General features: G+C 37.2%; 1 non-coding gene across 1 annotated transcript; it reads left to right on the top strand.

The window, feature by feature from the left end:
• Nucleotides 1–2,711: 2,711 nt before the first annotated feature.
• On the top strand, nt 2,712–2,818 carry Rnu6-698 (RNA, U6 small nuclear 698). Its single transcript, XR_015621588.1, has one exon. It is a non-coding gene; the product is annotated as a U6 spliceosomal RNA (small nuclear RNA).
• The last annotated feature ends 14,643 nt before the right edge of the window (nt 2,819–17,461 follow it).

The following is a 17,461-nucleotide window of genomic DNA, read 5'->3' as shown; positions in this document are numbered from 1 at the left end:
CTGTGTCTCACAGACCTACTAGAGTGGATTAAGTGTTTGCTTCTTTTTTGCATTTGAATATTTTTTCATAAAAGAAAGAAAATGTTAATGCAGGCCTAGTAGGGGAGAAAAAGACAAACAGACAAACAAATTGGGTTAGCAAAGAAGCATCCTCTCTGTTTCTTCCTTTTGCACAGCAGCCATGACTAGATCTATTTGGCAACAACAGGTTGAAGGCAGCCTTTATGTCTGGATTTAACTAGCTACTAATATGTGTTGCATAAAGAACCAAGAGTGATCATTAGGCATTTGGTTTTCCCTTAATTCCATTACTTCGTCATTACCTTTCAATGATGACTTAAATTGAAGAAACATAAAAACAAAAATCCAATGTATTTGAACTTGGATTTGGAAGAAAAATATGATTAGGAGTTTAATAGTCAGGGGTTATTATCTTTTAATCAGGGGAATTATTACACAGTATTTAATACTTGGAGTTTTTATTTTTCTGTGTTAGTGAGTAATGCTACTATGTTACTATGTCATGCTGAACTGTAAATAATAGTAAGGTTTTTTGTTTTGTGTATATGTATGTATGTGTGTGAGAGAGACAGAGAGACAAAGAGACAGAGACAGACAGAGAGACAGACAGAGAGAGACAGACAGAGACACAGAAAAAGGACTCTGTGTCATGTACTTAACTCTTACAGTCTTCAAAAGTACCCTGAAGTTTGTCCTGTTAGTTTAGAAATTAAAAATCTCAGGATTATGGATAACATATGATGGCTTGGGAAGATGGCTCAGTAGGTAAAAACTCTTGTGGTATAAGCCTGAGGACCTGAGCTTCAATACCCCTCAACCACTTAAAAAGTCAAGCATGCTGTGTGCCTGTGACTATAGAGTAGGAGATGGATACCAGTAATGATGAGACAGCCTGACTCGATGACAGGCTTCAAATTGGCAGGTCAGGAGATTAGGCCTAAAAACCTAGGCTTCAGGCAGCTAGTCAAAAACTGCCTGCGCATCTGATCTGAAGCAAGGACAATGGGTCAACAACAGTTTCCAGCACTCACACCCACCTTGGTAATATTTCCAGGAATGTCCTTAAGAGATAGAACAAGGTAAGGATACCTATCCTGGATTTCCTCAACAACAGATTCAGCCCCCATGCTCAATAATGGTTTTGGAATATGCCTAAGAGATAGAGCAGGATAAAGTCACCTACTTCATAATTTCCCCAATGTGCTTTAAATTGAGTGTGTGAGCTCACTCCGGTGTCTCTCTATCTTGGTAATGGGAGACCCATGCGGGCTGGACTTCTGCAGAATAAAACACTCTTCGCATGTACATGCTATTTGAGTCTGGGGCATCATTCTTTGGAGAATCATGGACCCTTACAGTAGATTCAAGAAGCTCTCTGACTAGTCATCCTGGCCAACAGGTTGGGTTTTAGGTTCAATAAGAGACCTTGTCTCAAGATGATTAGGTTGGGAGTGATAGAGGAAGATCTGGAAATTCTGGAGAACCATTCTGCCTCCATTTCAGGCTTAAAAGCCATCTTGCACTACAGGTAAACTAGGCTCATTCTTGTTTATGATTAAACCTCTATTTCTCAAGGGTTCCACAACTGTAATCCTAGGAAAAAATGGTTCTTTAGTGCCTGTTTCAGTAATGGCAACCATATCTTTGTTTCAAAAAGTTCTTTATAACCGTTTTATAACCTTACCTTTGTTTCAAAAAGTTATATGGCTAGAGAGATGGCTCAGCAGTTAATAGCATTGACTGTTCTAGAGATCCTGAGTTCTAATCCCAGCAACCTCTTAGTGGCTCATGACCATCTGTAATAGTGTTTGATGTCGTCTTCTGGTGTGTCTGAAGACAGCGACAGTGTAATCATACAGATGTGATAAATAATTCTTAAAAGGTTGTATGACCACCTGTGACTACCTTTTTATGACCACCTGTTGTTATAACTAACTTGTTATGCTACCTGGCAACCATGTTTTGTTTCAGGAGGTCATTAGGACTAAAATGTTGTGTTTTAAGTTCTGCCCTGTAACCTCACCTATTTTGCCCACCAAATACCCCATATGGAAACTTACCCTGAGCAATAAAAGCCTTGCATATATTTTATCAATGCTGATCTCTAGAATCCAACTGCAGGGAGATGTCATTTGTGTATACAAATAACAGAGTTTGCTTTAATTAATTGCTTACTTTAATTAATTTGGCCATAATTTGGGTTGGTGATTTTTTTGTCTCTCATCTTTAAAAATAGCACATTCTTCTCTGGCTTCCACTTACATGCATTCAGCTCCTCTGACTTCCACTTATATATATGCAGCACATGTTCTTAACTTCATATGCATGTCCTTAAAAATTAACATATATATATATATACAGATATATATATATATCTATATATATCTATATATATATATATATAATTTGGGATTGCACATTAAGGCTAGAGTTTAGTGCCAGTTTGTTAATACTGAAGTTCAAGTGTTCAACCACACTATTCATTGTACTTGGGTAGAGAATGAAAGTAAAGCAGTAGGAACTTTAATGTCAGCCTCACTGTGATTTAAAATAAAGAGAAGCTGTAGATATAAAAGAAGGAAGAAACTTAATAAAGAAGATATCATGTTTTTAGATATTTCCATTACCTTCTTTTATGTCCAAGAAAAGGCAGGAGAGATGAGTTCATAATTTACAAAGAAAATAATCTCGTGCTCACTTCGGCAGCACATATACTAAAATTGGAACGATACAGAGAAGATTAGCATGGCCCATGCACAAGGATGACACGCAAATTCGTGAAGCGTTCCATATTTTTATTTCTCCTGAGAGACACAGCCAGAATACAACAAATACAGAGGCGAATGCCAGCAGCAAACCACTGAACTGAAAATAGGACCCCCGTTGAAGGAATCAGAGAAAGAACTGGAAGAGCTTGAAGGGGCTCGAGACCCCATATGTACAACAATGTCAAGCAACCAGAGCTTCCAGGGACTAAGCCACTACCTAAAGACTATACATGGATTGACCCTGGGCTCCAACCTCATAGGTAGCAATGAATATCCTAGTAAGAGTACCAGTGGAAGGGGAAGCCCTTGGTCCTACTAAGACTGAACCCCCAGTGAACGTGATTGTTGGGGGGAGGGTGGTAATGGGGGGAGGAGGGGGAGGGGAAGGGGTTGGGGGATGTTGGCCCGGAAACCGGGAAAGGGAATAACATTCGAAATGTAAATAAGAAATACTCAAGTTAATAAAGAAAAAAAGAAAAAAAAGAAAATAATCTCAAATGTCAATAGAATACTTTTTGTGTTGCTCTTAAGGCTACGTAAGATTACATAGTGTTACAAGGATTGATTACAACAGATGTGTGTTATATATGAAAACTAGTAGACTATAAATGAAGGAAATAGTGAAGATGTCACGAAGAAAAACATATTGATGTTATCCTTGAATATGCTGACTAGTGTACAACATTTTCTGGAGGAAGTCAGCCAACCCACTAAGACTTCCCCAGGAGACACTTATAACATTAGTCCTGTTTCCCTGTTTATATTATATGGTGTTTTCAAAATGAAGTTGACAGTATCATTTAGATTTTTTTTCAGCCTCTGTGCCCATTGGTAGAACAAACATAATTTGGTTTTGGTTTAAGAAAATAAGAGATCCTATGATACTGATATTTGGAAAACTCAATGAAAGTCTTCACTTTTTTCTCATATTAATTCTCACTCAGAGAGCATTATTTTAGAAAATGTATTATGTTTCTTCAGGTTTTCTTGAAGCTTTAGTAAGGGCAATATGCATTCCTAATTACTAGAGTGGGAAGTAAACAGTCTTCAAGGTCTCTTGGCTGGACAATAGGATAAACTATCATCATGTGCAGCTGAGGAAATGGACAAGCAGTAGCTTAGGGAAGTGTGCACCCGGTTTTTCTCATCAGTAAAAGAAGTGCTAAATAAATTGTGAGAATGGAGTGCTTCTTCCTCATCATTTGGTTGAATTCAGAGGATGAAAACAAGGCTACTTGAGTAACTCAGTGCTTCTCAGCTTTTAAATGTCACAGCAAGCATAGTTATCAGGTTTTTAGAAACGGCAAAGGTTCCAGAAATCACAAATAAAGCAAATGTGGTTGTCATTGAAATAGTTCATCAGCTTTGAAGTTCACAAAGATATGGAGAGTTTTGTCTGAGAGTCCATGCAGTGTTTCTGTCTTCTGTACCTAAACCCAACTCTTGGTTCTTTAGGACAAGAATCTATTTCTTTTACTTTTACTGTCTTACTGCAGTTAAGTTTGTGGGGTGAATCTCTGAGATCCAAGTGCTGCCCTTCGATTATTCTGCATGCTTTCTGGGATGATTGCAAGGTGTTTCTTTCCTTTTCTTTCTGGACACTGTTGGTGAGGCCCTTGGAAACACCTAATGTTTTATGTCTGCCTCAGACCCCACCTGGATAAAAAAGTTTAGTGACAATATCATCTTGAAGTATTAATTGAAGACCAATCTGAATGCAGATAAGTCTCATAAAAAATGTCTTGGTATCCTGCTAATACAACCTTAATGTTAGAGCAACAACAGAGAATTAGCAAGTAAAATGAACTCTCATGTGTCTGTTTTGTACTATAAGGCACCCTTTGTACTAAGTGTTCAGTGTAGAACAAGAACAATGGCAGCTGCAGAGCCAGAGAAATTGACACTGGTTGAGGTGAAAGAGTATTTTATGAATTGCTTCTATTATATTATAGTAGGTAGTATGTCACTAAAGCCTGACAAGGTTAGGAATAATCTCATAATTTACACTCCAGGAGAACTTGCAGAAGCATACTGAGGTTGAGAGTTCATTGGAACAGAGGAATGACTTCACTTAGAGTGACCTGAGCTAAAGGATTATAAATCGCAGCAGAAGGTGGCAGGTTATTTTCCTAGGTAGAATAAAAATGGCAGTGGATTAGAGTGCATATGAAATCAAAACACACAGCATCAATTACCTTAAATATATCAAACATGCATTTCTAAGCACTTTCTGTGACTATTTGTACCTAACATCACAATCTAAGGCATGCATTTTTTTTATTTGTTTTTGAGACAGGGTCACTGCCTTTCCTCCCCAAGAACTGGTCTTAAGGCATGCACAACCATGCCTAGCTCTAAGATCTATTCTTCTTATTCCATTTCCTTATTTTCTTTTTTAAATAGTGCTACTGATGGAATTGTGGTCCTCTACAAATTCCTATGTTGAAGTCTTAACCCTCATTATAACTATATGTGAAAATGGAGTCTTATGGTGGCAAAGATTTTTGTTGAAATCTCAAGAATAATCAGAATAGGGACAGAGTTTCTTTCTACTTCTCAAGAATAAATGGAAAAGGGAGCAGGCTGTGAGCTTAAAAGAGAATCATCAGGAGCAGCCATTGAACATTTTTTCCCCAAAAATTCTGAGAAAATGAGTGTTGACCATACACAACTTCTAGCCATTCTGTGTTAACATATACCAATCTTTCTGTCTTCACTTTTACCATACCTGACTGTGTAACTTTCTCTTGGATGTTCAGCTCCTAGATGCCTTATTATCACAGAAAGAAGACTCTCTCACACTGTCTGAAGTTAAAAAGGGTCAGTCTCAGAGTTTCTATAAAGACGGCACATGTATTTTTCAATCATCTACAGTCCAACTTCATAAACTACACTTTATGTAAAGTGAAATGCAAAGATAGCAAAGCCAAACCAGGTCACAAGGTTTGTCCAAGATGCTTTCAATCAGAACTGAGTCTGTTGTATGGTATGAGTCACAGTATATTTTGACTATACACGTATCTAATTTTTATGCTCTTACAGCAATTGAATAGGTTAATTATGGAAAACAAAAACTTAATGCTTTCCTATCCTCATTCCTTAGAGTGTAAGTACCAAATTACTATACCTTGGATTGTACTGTTAGGATGTTTGGGATTAAGAACTACTGTTTGAGTTGATGACTTGATTTCAAAAGTATTAAACGAATTTCGACTTGAAATTAGAAAAGAATTTCCAATAATTTCATGAATTTCACAAATATACTTATGTCATCTTAATCTTATGTACTTTGTACTTATGTGGAAACTGTTCTTAGTATCGCTGATTATAAAATCAAAATATTGGCCAACTATAAAGGATACTAAAGATGCAGTATATCTTACTATATCAAATGTCCAGACAATAAATTCATTTTGCAGAAATAATCACATATATCTAACTAATGCACATTTTATCTTCCAAAAAGGTAAAATTGCATGTGCATCAAATAATTGTTTTAAAATAAATTTATGACTTGTTACTGGTGGCGTTTTGAATTTTAAAGATTACAGAACAACTTTGTTAGGTGTTTTAGTCAGTTGTCTAAAGGAACAAAACTGATTGAATGAATATATACATGAAAGTGATTAAGAGAGTATGCTTCAGAGAGTCTAACAATTGCTGTCCTTTGGTAAAAAGGACAAGAATCCCCAAAGTTTTCACTCTAAAAGATTGTGTATCTCACCATTCCCAATTTGAGTCTTAAATCCAAGGTGATTAATTGAGAACTACTGATCATCTACCTCAGTTGGATGACATAGGTTAAATATCAGTGAAGGAATACCACAGCAGTAGGATGGATGCACTTTCCAGTGTGAACAGAGGCAAGCATGCAAAAGACAAAAGCTTCATTCTTCTCCGTCCTTTTAAATGGCCTATAGTGAGATCTTGTAGCCAACCATTGGACTGAGCTCAGGGTCCTCAATGAAAGAGTTAGGAGAAGGAATGAAGAAGCTGAAGGTTTTGCGACCCCATATGGGAAGAACAACAATACCAGCCAACCAGACCTCCCCAGAGCTTTTGAGGACTAAACCACCAACCAAAGAATATTGATGAAGGAACCCATGGCTCCAGATACATATGTAGCAGAGGATGACCTTATCTGGCATCAATGGGAGGAGAGGCCCTTGATCCTGTGAAGACTTGATGCCCCATCACAGGGGAATGCTAGTACAGTGAAGCAAGAATAGGTGGGTGGGTGGGGGAGCACCCTCAGAGATGCAGGAGGGAGAAGGTGGTCTGCAGAGTAGAAACTGGGAAGGGGGTAACATTTGAGATATAAATAAATAAAATAACCAATAAAAAACAAAGGGAAAGAAAAAGCATGGCTCAAATCTACAGCGGCTCTTTAAGCCACAAATGATCCATATTTAGGATGGGTCTTCCCACCTTAAATTATACAATGAAGAAAATATCTCACTTGGGGTTTAGTTGACTCCAGATGCAGTCAAGTTGACAACCAACATTAGTCATCACATTAGGAAAATAACATGATGTATCATCTTGACTAAGTTGTAGAAGGATCTAAAATTTCTATCCTATTGTCCATGAAGACTGAGACTACAGTCATGATACAGTCAACCTCAAGTTGAGTGAAGACAGAATAATTTTGCTTGCATCATCTCTTGGCTTTAGGCAAGACTAGTAGATAGTATAACTGTTTTATATATTTATACATTCAGGAGCACATACATTCTTTTAGATGATAATGATTCTCAAGTGGAGAGTTTAAGAAATACTATTTGCTGTTTGACATATTGTCTATTATAAGAAGATAAAGGGCAGGAGAAATAGCTCAGTGGTTAAATGTACTTGCTCCTCTTCCAGAAGACCTGAATTTGGTTCCTAGTATTAGGTCATATTAGGTTGCTCACAAGTGGTGGTGCAAGAAGAGCTTATACTTCTGACCTCTGAAGGTACCTGCACTCACATGCACTTTTGTACAACAGACACACCAACAAATAGATAAAAATAAATAAATAATAAATGGAATATGAAAATGAAATTGCTAAGTCACAGGTAGTCATGTCCTTTCCGTTCTACAGCACAATTGTTTGGTAGGGTTACTGCGGGAGCTATTCTGTTTAAGAAAATTTGCTCCTTGAAATATGAAAAAAATGGCCAAAACAAATTATAGTACCAGTAAGAGAGGGAATAGGCTTCGATTGGGAAGTTGTATAAGTATAGGAAACAAGAGGAAGTTGCTTAGAAAATTATAAATAATACTCATAAATGATGTGCTACCAAGCCAAGAATAACATTAAATATTTTATTTCTTTTCCATTTGGTTATTAATAGATCCCTTGCTGTTTGCATTTAAAATATTGCAATGCCTTTGCTTTCTCAATTTATATGAAAGAGCATTGAAAGGAAGCAATTTCCAAAATGTGCTGAGAGACTAGGAAGGAAAAATCATAAAATTTAAAATACACCTTAGATAAGACAAAAAGTAAATTTCTCCTTAAGATAGTAGGCACATTAGCATGAGACAATGCTCTAAATGACCCTGGCCAAATAGCACACATATGCTAAAAAATAATGAAAAGAATACATTTTAAAGGAATTATGGGAAAAAATAATGTATGTTCAGACAGTGAAGGTACTGAGGGCAGATACCAGTCAGAACTGCCATCTTTAAAAGTGCATGTAGGAAATACAGTTCTGTGTGTGGAACAACTTCTCCAAGGTCACACACATCCAAAACCGAAACCCTGCTCCCTAGTTGCCTAAGTTCAGGTGGTTTGTTCTGCCCCACTCTTTTCTTTTTCACTCAACCTCGTGACAACCTTAATGCTCTGTATTTCCAAAATGTGACAGTTTTCACTGGAAAACTTCAAGTCTGCATTTACCCATATACCTATCTCTTACATAAAAATAGAAAGGCAACCCAAAAATAAAACTAACATTATTTTGCATTTCCATTTACCCTGCCTTCTTCTCTCTTTTACTCTTGCATTTTTAACACGAGAAGAACACTTTTGGAGAATGTTGCTTTCTGAGGACAAAACATAATTCCCTCAAATCCCTTAGTGTACATTGTTTTAGATTCCTCATCAATTAATTTAGTTTCATAAACACACTAGAAGGAATACAAATAGCACCTGTATTTAGAATTGATTTTTTTTCCCCTGCAGTATCTTGGCAGGGAGGGGGAAGTTGAAAGAGTGGGACTATTTGGTAAAACTCTTTGCCCTTTACTTTTTTGTAAATGTTGTCTTTTTTGTAAATGTCAAGCCCAAATTATAGGTGAATATTGGCAGAGCTGTAGAGGCTGTCTGAGACCCATTACAGCTGCTGGCATTTGTACTGCTAAATTTGTAATGAGTTGCAGGTGTCTGTGATTGAATTTTGTGCTGCTTTTGTGATTGGCTCACCAATTCACAGTCCATTAAGGCTATGCTTTTGTAGATGTCAAAATTGTAGCGATACAAAACCCAGCAGTTTCAAATGGCAAGTTTTAACATTGAAATCTCTGTACACTTTAGACCAGTGTCTATTTTCACACTCATCACGGGTACTCATCAGTTTGACATCAGAAAAAGTCAAAATTGGATGATACTGTTTAGCCTGTCCTCTGCTCTAGTAGCGTTCAGAACTGAGCATACTTAAGAATTATCTGAGATCCTCGTTTAGAAGAGGCCATTTCAGTTACATTGTTCTTTCTCCAAGGTTCAGAGTCAATAGATGTGTGTGGTAAAGAAACATACCAGTTAATTCCCAAACAAGTGTTTTATAGGCAGCTCAGGAAAAGCACAAAGTCTTGTTTAATTCTTTTGTTTGAAAATGAGGAAGGAAGTACTACAATCTCAGAACAGACATTGGCTCAAGTTCCTGGATGACTTCAGAGAAAGGCAAGCTTAGTCTCTCTTCCATATCAATGATGAAGTTTTTCTGTCACTTTGGGTAGTTATTGGCATGGTCTGAGGTCTGTGGTTGGTAGTTATATTGTGGGCTTAGTACACAAGTAGCATAGAGTTGGCTTGTTACATTCAGACTCTTATTATAGCCTCAATGTGGGAGGGACATGTACATGTATATTTCTCTAGACTAAAAGAAACACATTTCTTTGGTTTGCCAGATTGTCTGGTGGCAAAGGCACTTAACTCCCAGCATGATGACCCAAGTTCTATCCCTGAGACCCACAGGATATACAAAGAGAACCAATTCCTGCAACATATTCTCTGACTTACACACACATGATCTGGGGTATAAGCTTTACATCCCCTCAAAAAAAAACGGAAAAAACAATTAGAAAAAGTCTAAAATTTAAATATATATCTTTATTTTTATTGTTTCATAGTGTTGGGAATCAAAACCAAGGCTTTACATGTACCAGGAAATCCACTCTATCACTCAACTGTATTCCAAGCTCTCCCATAAAACATTTCTTATAAGGTTTGATGTCTAAAAGCTGTGACATCTGTGCATGGTGGTGCACTCAGGAGGAGGTAAGGCTGGTTGATATCTGGTGTTCTGTGAGTTTAAGACGAGCCTGTTTAGATAATAAGTTTAAGATTGTCAGTGTTACATAGTGAGATCCTGACTAAGAGAAATGAAGACAAAGAGTCAGAAAGAGTGACAAAGACAGAGAGACAACGTACACAGAAAGATTATATATGTGTGAAGATGTCTGTCTATCTTTCTATCTATCTATCTATCTATCTATCTATCTATCTATCTATCTATCTATCTATCTATCTACCTATCTATCCCTACATATAGACAGACAGACAGACAGACAGAAAGGCAGATATACAGACAGAAATAAAAATGGAGGGAGAGAAAAGGAAAAAAGGAAGGGAGAAAGGAAGGAGTCAGAGGTTATGAACATGGAGACTACCCATTTTAAGTTTCTAAATATCTCAGGATCTCACACAGGCTTGGCCCATCACTAATAAGCACAGTGTGCCCTGCACGGTGAATGTTTTGTGTGATATTTCAGTTTGTTTTCATGAAGCTTTCATGACATTGGTATTGCTATTGATTTGTGCATATTTATTATAGGTACTGGGTCTGAAGACTCAAACTCAAGTTTGAAGATTGTGTTTAAGGTGAAAAACGTCAATCTAGATTTCAAACGAGGAATTCTTCTGGGAGTCAGAACCTTTAAGAATCAAGTTGTACAAAACTTAAGTCCAAGTGGATCAAGGACCTCCACATCAAACCAGACACACTCAAACTAATAGAAGAAAAACTAGGGAAGCATCTGGAACACATGGGCACTGGAAAAATTTTCCTGAACAAAACACCAATGGCTTACGCTCTAAGATCAAGAATCGACAAATGGGATCTCATAAAACTGCAAAGCTTCTGTAAGGCAAAGGACACTGTGGTTAGGACAAAACGGCAACCAACAGATTGGGAAAAGATCTTTACCAATCCTACAACAGATAGAAGCCTTATATCCAAAATATACAAAGAACTCAAGTTAGACCGCAGAGAAACAAATAACCCTATTAAAAAATGGGGTTCAGAGCTAAACAAAGAATTCACAGCTGAGGAATGCCGAATGGCTGAGAAACACCTAAAGAAATGTTCAACATCTTTAGTCATAAGGGAAATGCAAATCAAAACAACCCTGAGATTTCACCTCACACCAGTGAGAATGGCTAAGATCAAAAACTCAGGTGACAGCAGATGCTGGCGAGGATGTGGAGAAAGAGGAACACTCCTCCGTTGTTGGTGGGATTGCAGACTGGTGCAACCATTCTGGATATCAGTCTGGAGGTTCCTCAGAAAATTGGACATTGAACTGCCTGAGGATCCAGCCATACCTCTCTTGGGCATATACCCAAAAGATGCCTCAACATATAAAAGAGACACGTGCTCCACTATGTTCATCGCAGCCTTATTTATAATACCCAGAAGCTGGAAAGAACCCAGATGCCCTTCAACAGAGGAATGGATACAGAAAATGTGGTACATCTACACAATGGAATATTACTCAGCTATCAAAAACAACGACTTTATGAAATTCGTAGGCAAATGGTTGGAACTGGAAAATATCATCCTGAGTGAGCTAACCCAATCACAGAAAGACATACATGGTATGCACTCATTGATAAGTGGCTATTAGCCCAAATGCTTAAATTACCCTAGATCCCTAGAACAAACGAAACTCAAGACGGATGATCAAAATGTGAATGCTTCACTTCTTCTTTAAATGAGGAAAAAGAATACCCTTGGCAGGGAAGAGAGAGGCAAAGATTAAAACAGAGACTGAAGGAACACCCATTCAGAGAGTGCCCCACATGTGGCCCATACATATACAGCCACCCAATTGGACAAGATGGATGAAGCAAAGAAGTGCAGACCGACAGGAGCCGGATGTAGATCGCTCCTGAGAGACACAGCCAGAATACAGCAAATACAGAGGCGAATGCCAGCAGCAAACCACTGAACTGAAAATAGGACCCCCGTTGAAGGAATCAGAGAAAGAACTGGAAGAGCTTGAAGGGGCTCGAGACCCCATATGTACAACAATGTCAAGCAACCAGAGCTTCCAGGGACTAAGCCACTACCTAAAGACTATACACGGACTGACCCTGGACTCTGACCCCATAGGTAGCAATGAATATCCTAGTAAGAGCACCAGTGGAAGGGGAAGCCCTGGGTCCTGCTAAGACTGAACCCCCAGTGAACTAGACTATGGGGGGAGGGCGGCAATGGGGGGAGGGTTGGGAGGGGAACACCCATAAGGAAGGGGAGGGGGGAGGGGTATGTTTGCCTGGAAACCAGGAAAGGGAATAACACTCGAAATGTATATAAGAAATACTCAAGTTAATAAAAAAAAAAAAAAAGAATCAAGTTGGTTGCTTGACTCCCATGGATGTTTAGAAACTTTACTACCGTATAAACCTGCAGTCAGTGGATCACTAGGGATGTTTTCATGATGGGATAAAAGAAAATAAGCATTTCCTAGACTGTTCTCATTGGATTAATATTGTAGTAAAATTTAGTTTCTTGTTTGTTTATTCACTCCTGAAGTTTGACCAGCAAAAGAAACTCAAACACGTCAAGCGTGAGCAAGTCCATTATCCAAGTCTGTTTGGGTACGTGTCTATATGTGCAGTACAGGGGTTATAATGGTAAAAGCCAGATGTTGGGAGTTCAGTCAACAGGGGAAGAGTAAGAGAAGAGATGGAGCTTAGACAGCATAGGACTCTGAAGCAATGGGAATGTATTCAGGAGACAAGATAATTTCTTTGGACGATTTTGAACACTGTTGTCTATGTTTTAACAATATATCTTTGTGGATAAGAATGAGTTAGAAATGAGCAAGGGAAGAAGAGGTATAAAAAAGGATATGATAGATTTGAAACATGTTTTTAGTTAAATAATCTGACATTAGCAATCAGAAGATTTTGTTTATTTAACTAGTTGTCAGGGTCATTTACTGAGATGAGGAAGCTAAAGAAAGTTATGGATGAGAAAAATCCAAAGTTCAATTTTCACATTTTGTTTTCAACTACCTACTTCATATCAGTGGTTCTCATCCTTCCTAAATCTGTGACCCTTTAATACAGTTCCTCCTATTATGGTAACACCCAACCATAAAATTACCTTGGTTGCTACTTCATAACCATAATTTTGTACTGTTATGAATTGTAATATAAACAGCTGTGGTTTTCAAAGATCTTTGAAGACCCCTGTGAAAATATCCTCAGCAACCTGGGGTTGCGACCCACAGGTTGAGAACCATTACTCGATATGCAGTTGGGTGTTCTATATACTTGGAGAGGTTTGTAATACATGGAAAGCCTACAGTCAATAGCTATTTATGCATTTATAACTATGCCTCAGATGAAATTGCAAAGAGTGATCACTGAGAAGAGGCTTAGCACAGGTAAATATTAACCTCGTGTGCCTTTTTTATAGGTAACATTCAATAATGTGTTAAAAGTTAAACTGATCAAAAAATATGTTCCTGTTCAAATTCATAGCTTAGGAACCAAGAAATTTCAAGTTCATTTAATCAAAGCAGTTCTTTGCAAGTCAAATCTCATGGGGAAAAACACAATGTAAAATCCTGATTAAGAAGTCTTGTGAAATTAAATGATGCAGATGTATAGTGTAAGGTATATTATAATATTCTCAATAATTTTGTATATGTTAAAACTCCCCAGTAAAGCAGTAAGACTTTTGAGGTAGAATGTCCACAATTGAAACACTTGGGAGACAGAGGAAGAAGGATAGCAAATTTGGGCCAACCTAGACTACAGAATATGAAAGAAAAGGAAAGAAAAAAAGAAAGAAGGAAGGAAGGAAAGAAAGGAAGGAAGGAAGGAGGGAGGGAGGGAGGGAGGGAAGAGAATTGCCCCTTTTTAAATAGAAAAAGGGTGATCCTAGGCCCATCACCTCATCTCATTACTGCTTTCATAGATTTACCATAATTCCTCAGAACAAGCTTTAAAACTCTAGCTCTTGATAGATAGTTTTAAAATCTAAGTACACTAATAAATTATAAATAGGGAGTATTGCAAAATCAATCACTGAGGGAAATACTTTACAACTTTTATCAATACATATGACAAGATTAAATCACGGGTGCCATTAACATCCCTGTTTTGTAAGTGGAACGTTTGTGGGATGCAGGTCATCTAACTGGCTCAAGTTCAAATATCTGGTAATTGGAGGATCTGTGATGCAGGCTGAGTCTTCTTTTTTTTTTTTTTTTTTTTTTTTGGTTCTTTTTTTCGGAGCTGGGGACCGAACCCAGGGCCTTGTGCTTCCTAGGTAAGCGCTCTACCACTGAGCTAAATCCTCAGCCCCCAGGCTGAGTCTTCTTAAATTCATAGTAATAAGTGCATTAATTAGAGAAGCTGACACCCAAATTAACTTATAAAATATCAGCTACAAGTTCAACCAGACTTCTATTTCAGATGAGCAGTTTTCAGTTCAGAAAAGTCAATTCTGTATGTCTGTTTTGCTACATCATGGGTTTCTCCACATGCTGTTTCCTATAGTTACAAAGTTTTACTATTTTTCTTTTTCATTTACAAAATTTTAGTGCTGAAATGTTTTAAATGCATTAACAGTGATTGGCATTTACTCCTAACCTAGTGACAGCAGAATATCGAAGTTCAAAGAAACGATTAATTAATTCAGGAGTGCACCAACCACATAGAGTAACACCAATTCAAAAGCATTTGTAACAGGTTATTTTCTTGACTAGACTATTATCACTTTATTTTAGCTGAGATTTATGTCCAAAACATAAAAACTTTGATCTTGATATTTTTTAGAGATCAAAGTTTCACATGTCACACTACTTTACAAGGTCTCCATACAACACATATTGTTCTCAAGTATTAAACTAACACAAAAGAATAGCTTTTCTCATGTTGAGAAATGCAGCATAGATTTTTGAATTCTCCAACACCCATGGCTGGGGAAAAGATAAACAAACTGGAGAAAAGTGAAACTGGATTCTGCCATAATTTGTCTTTCTTCTTTTCTACTTACTCTAAGTTACAAGATACACTTTTACTTGTTTGTTTTGTATGGTGTGTGTGTGTGTGTGTGTGTGTGTGTGTGTGTGTGTGTGTGTGTGTGTAATTCATTATTTTGTTTTCCTAGACTTTTTTTGTATGAAGAAAGGAATGTCAAGGGTATTTTCAACAACCTTCTTAATCCTTCTGATGCTGATTGTTAAATGATGTAGAATATATTGTTATCTTTTTAACTGAGGCTCATTCCATGTATAAGGAATCCAAGCAAGCACTGGAAACATTCTGTCCCTTTATCCTCATAGTTACAGCCAAAATAATGACTTTTTAATGTCATGCTTTTGAGTAGGAAAATTTTAATTTTTGCATTGTGAAATGAGATAGAGAAGTGCTTTTCATCAAAAATAATGCATTTTGACACTTTGGATATTAATAACTAAAACATAGTTGTACATAAAATGGTGTATTTCTAATGTAAGTGATATGTCACCATGACTTCTGTGACTTCCTAATTCATCCTATCCTTCTCTCTATTCTATTGCTCCTCTCTCTCTCTATCTCTTTCCTTCTCCCTGTTGCTGTAAAATTATAAAAAATGCTGTCTTTTAGCCTGCACTGGATCTGGCACCATAGTGCCCCAAGATATCTGGTAGATATCGTTATCTCAATCAGCAAAGCATCTCACCCATTTTGCTCTATCCCATATCACACTGCCAATGCCTACTCTCTGAGCCTGGCAACAATCTCTCTACCCATCTAGTTCCCAAGGCAGGTTTCCACCATGCCAGACATACACATGTTTCCAGCCACCACATATTCTCTTGAATTCAATTAAATCGCCACATGAAAGAACACACAACACAATAACTTTTCATCCAATTGATAATATATAATTGCCCACCTAGACATACAAAGCCCTGTACACATCCATCCCTTAAGAATATTCATAACAACCTGTAAATGTGCAGAGAGGAATCTTAACATCGGTCTCCATGTTCTCCCGGCTGTTTCCCTGTTCTTGCTCCAGTCTTCTCCTCTCTCTAAAACTTTTCTCCTGCCCATCCTTCCTTCTCATCCAATGACAGGCCTCGTTCTATCTTGTACCTGCCTTCACCTGCATAATGATATCATTCTACTCCTCCCAATTCTGAGGTGTGAATTATAGGAGAACGATAGGGTTAGTTAATCAAAATAATGATTTAAAATACATGCAGAAAATCATGTTTTCTGTTATTTATTTTAAATTGTCTACCATATTTAAAATAACCTGCTTATAAAATTATTTTTAATGAGGTCTGGTTATAGAAGAGTATTATAATAAATTGACTAATAAAATTAAAATTCAGAGTTTATAGTTCTGGATTTAAACTCCATTAGGAGAAAAGACTAGAAATTCTAATCCTTCCAATTTCACCCCTTCTGACACCTAATATTGTGTCAAAATTAAAAGTAAATATTTGTGCCAGCAAAAGTATCAATAGTCATCCCACAAAATGTTCTATCTGTACCCAAAAGTGCTTGTGATTTTTACTTAAAATGCAAAGAAAGAATTGAGTAACAAAATCTGCTAAAATTACTGCATAGTTTGGCGAAAATACTGTATGTTTCAAAGACATAGTTAAGTGGGAACTAGTTTGTTAAATGTTCCTGAGAAAATGTTCCTGATCTCCTCCAACTTAGGAAGGGACATACACAAGTGTGCAGAGTAGACCCTTTGGAGTATTAGAGAGTTCGGAGATGGCATTAGAGAATTCATGATCTACATAAGCACCACCCAGCAGCACCCAAAAGAGAGCCTTCTGTCACCTGTAAAGTGACATAGTCCTGTACACCATAAACATCCTGAAGCTTAGATAAAATCTTCCCAGATTTACCTTCCCATCATGAAAAGTCTGTCAGTAAAACTAGTAAAAACAGCAGATAGAAGTTCCTCAGAGTCAATATCCTCTCTATCGAACTCCATTCTAGTAGATGTAAATGCTAATATTTCACAAGTATTTCAATTTTTACGACTTTTTAATAAATTACTTTTTAACATTTATTAATTTCTGTATTTATTTACATGTGTGCCTATACACATAGAGAAATCATAGGACAGCTTACAGGAGTAGTTTTTCTCTTTCTACCACATGTGTTCCTAAGATTGATCTCAGATCAGTAGGCTTAGAGATAAGTACTTTAACA

The sequence above is a fragment of the Rattus norvegicus genome, chromosome 5 (assembly GCF_021556685.1).
Source record: "Rattus norvegicus strain SHRSP/BbbUtx chromosome 5, alternate assembly SHRSP_T2T, whole genome shotgun sequence".
NCBI classification, from domain to species: Eukaryota; Metazoa; Chordata; class Mammalia; order Rodentia; family Muridae; genus Rattus; species Rattus norvegicus.
This window is presented reverse-complemented; position numbering and strand designations above follow the sequence as displayed.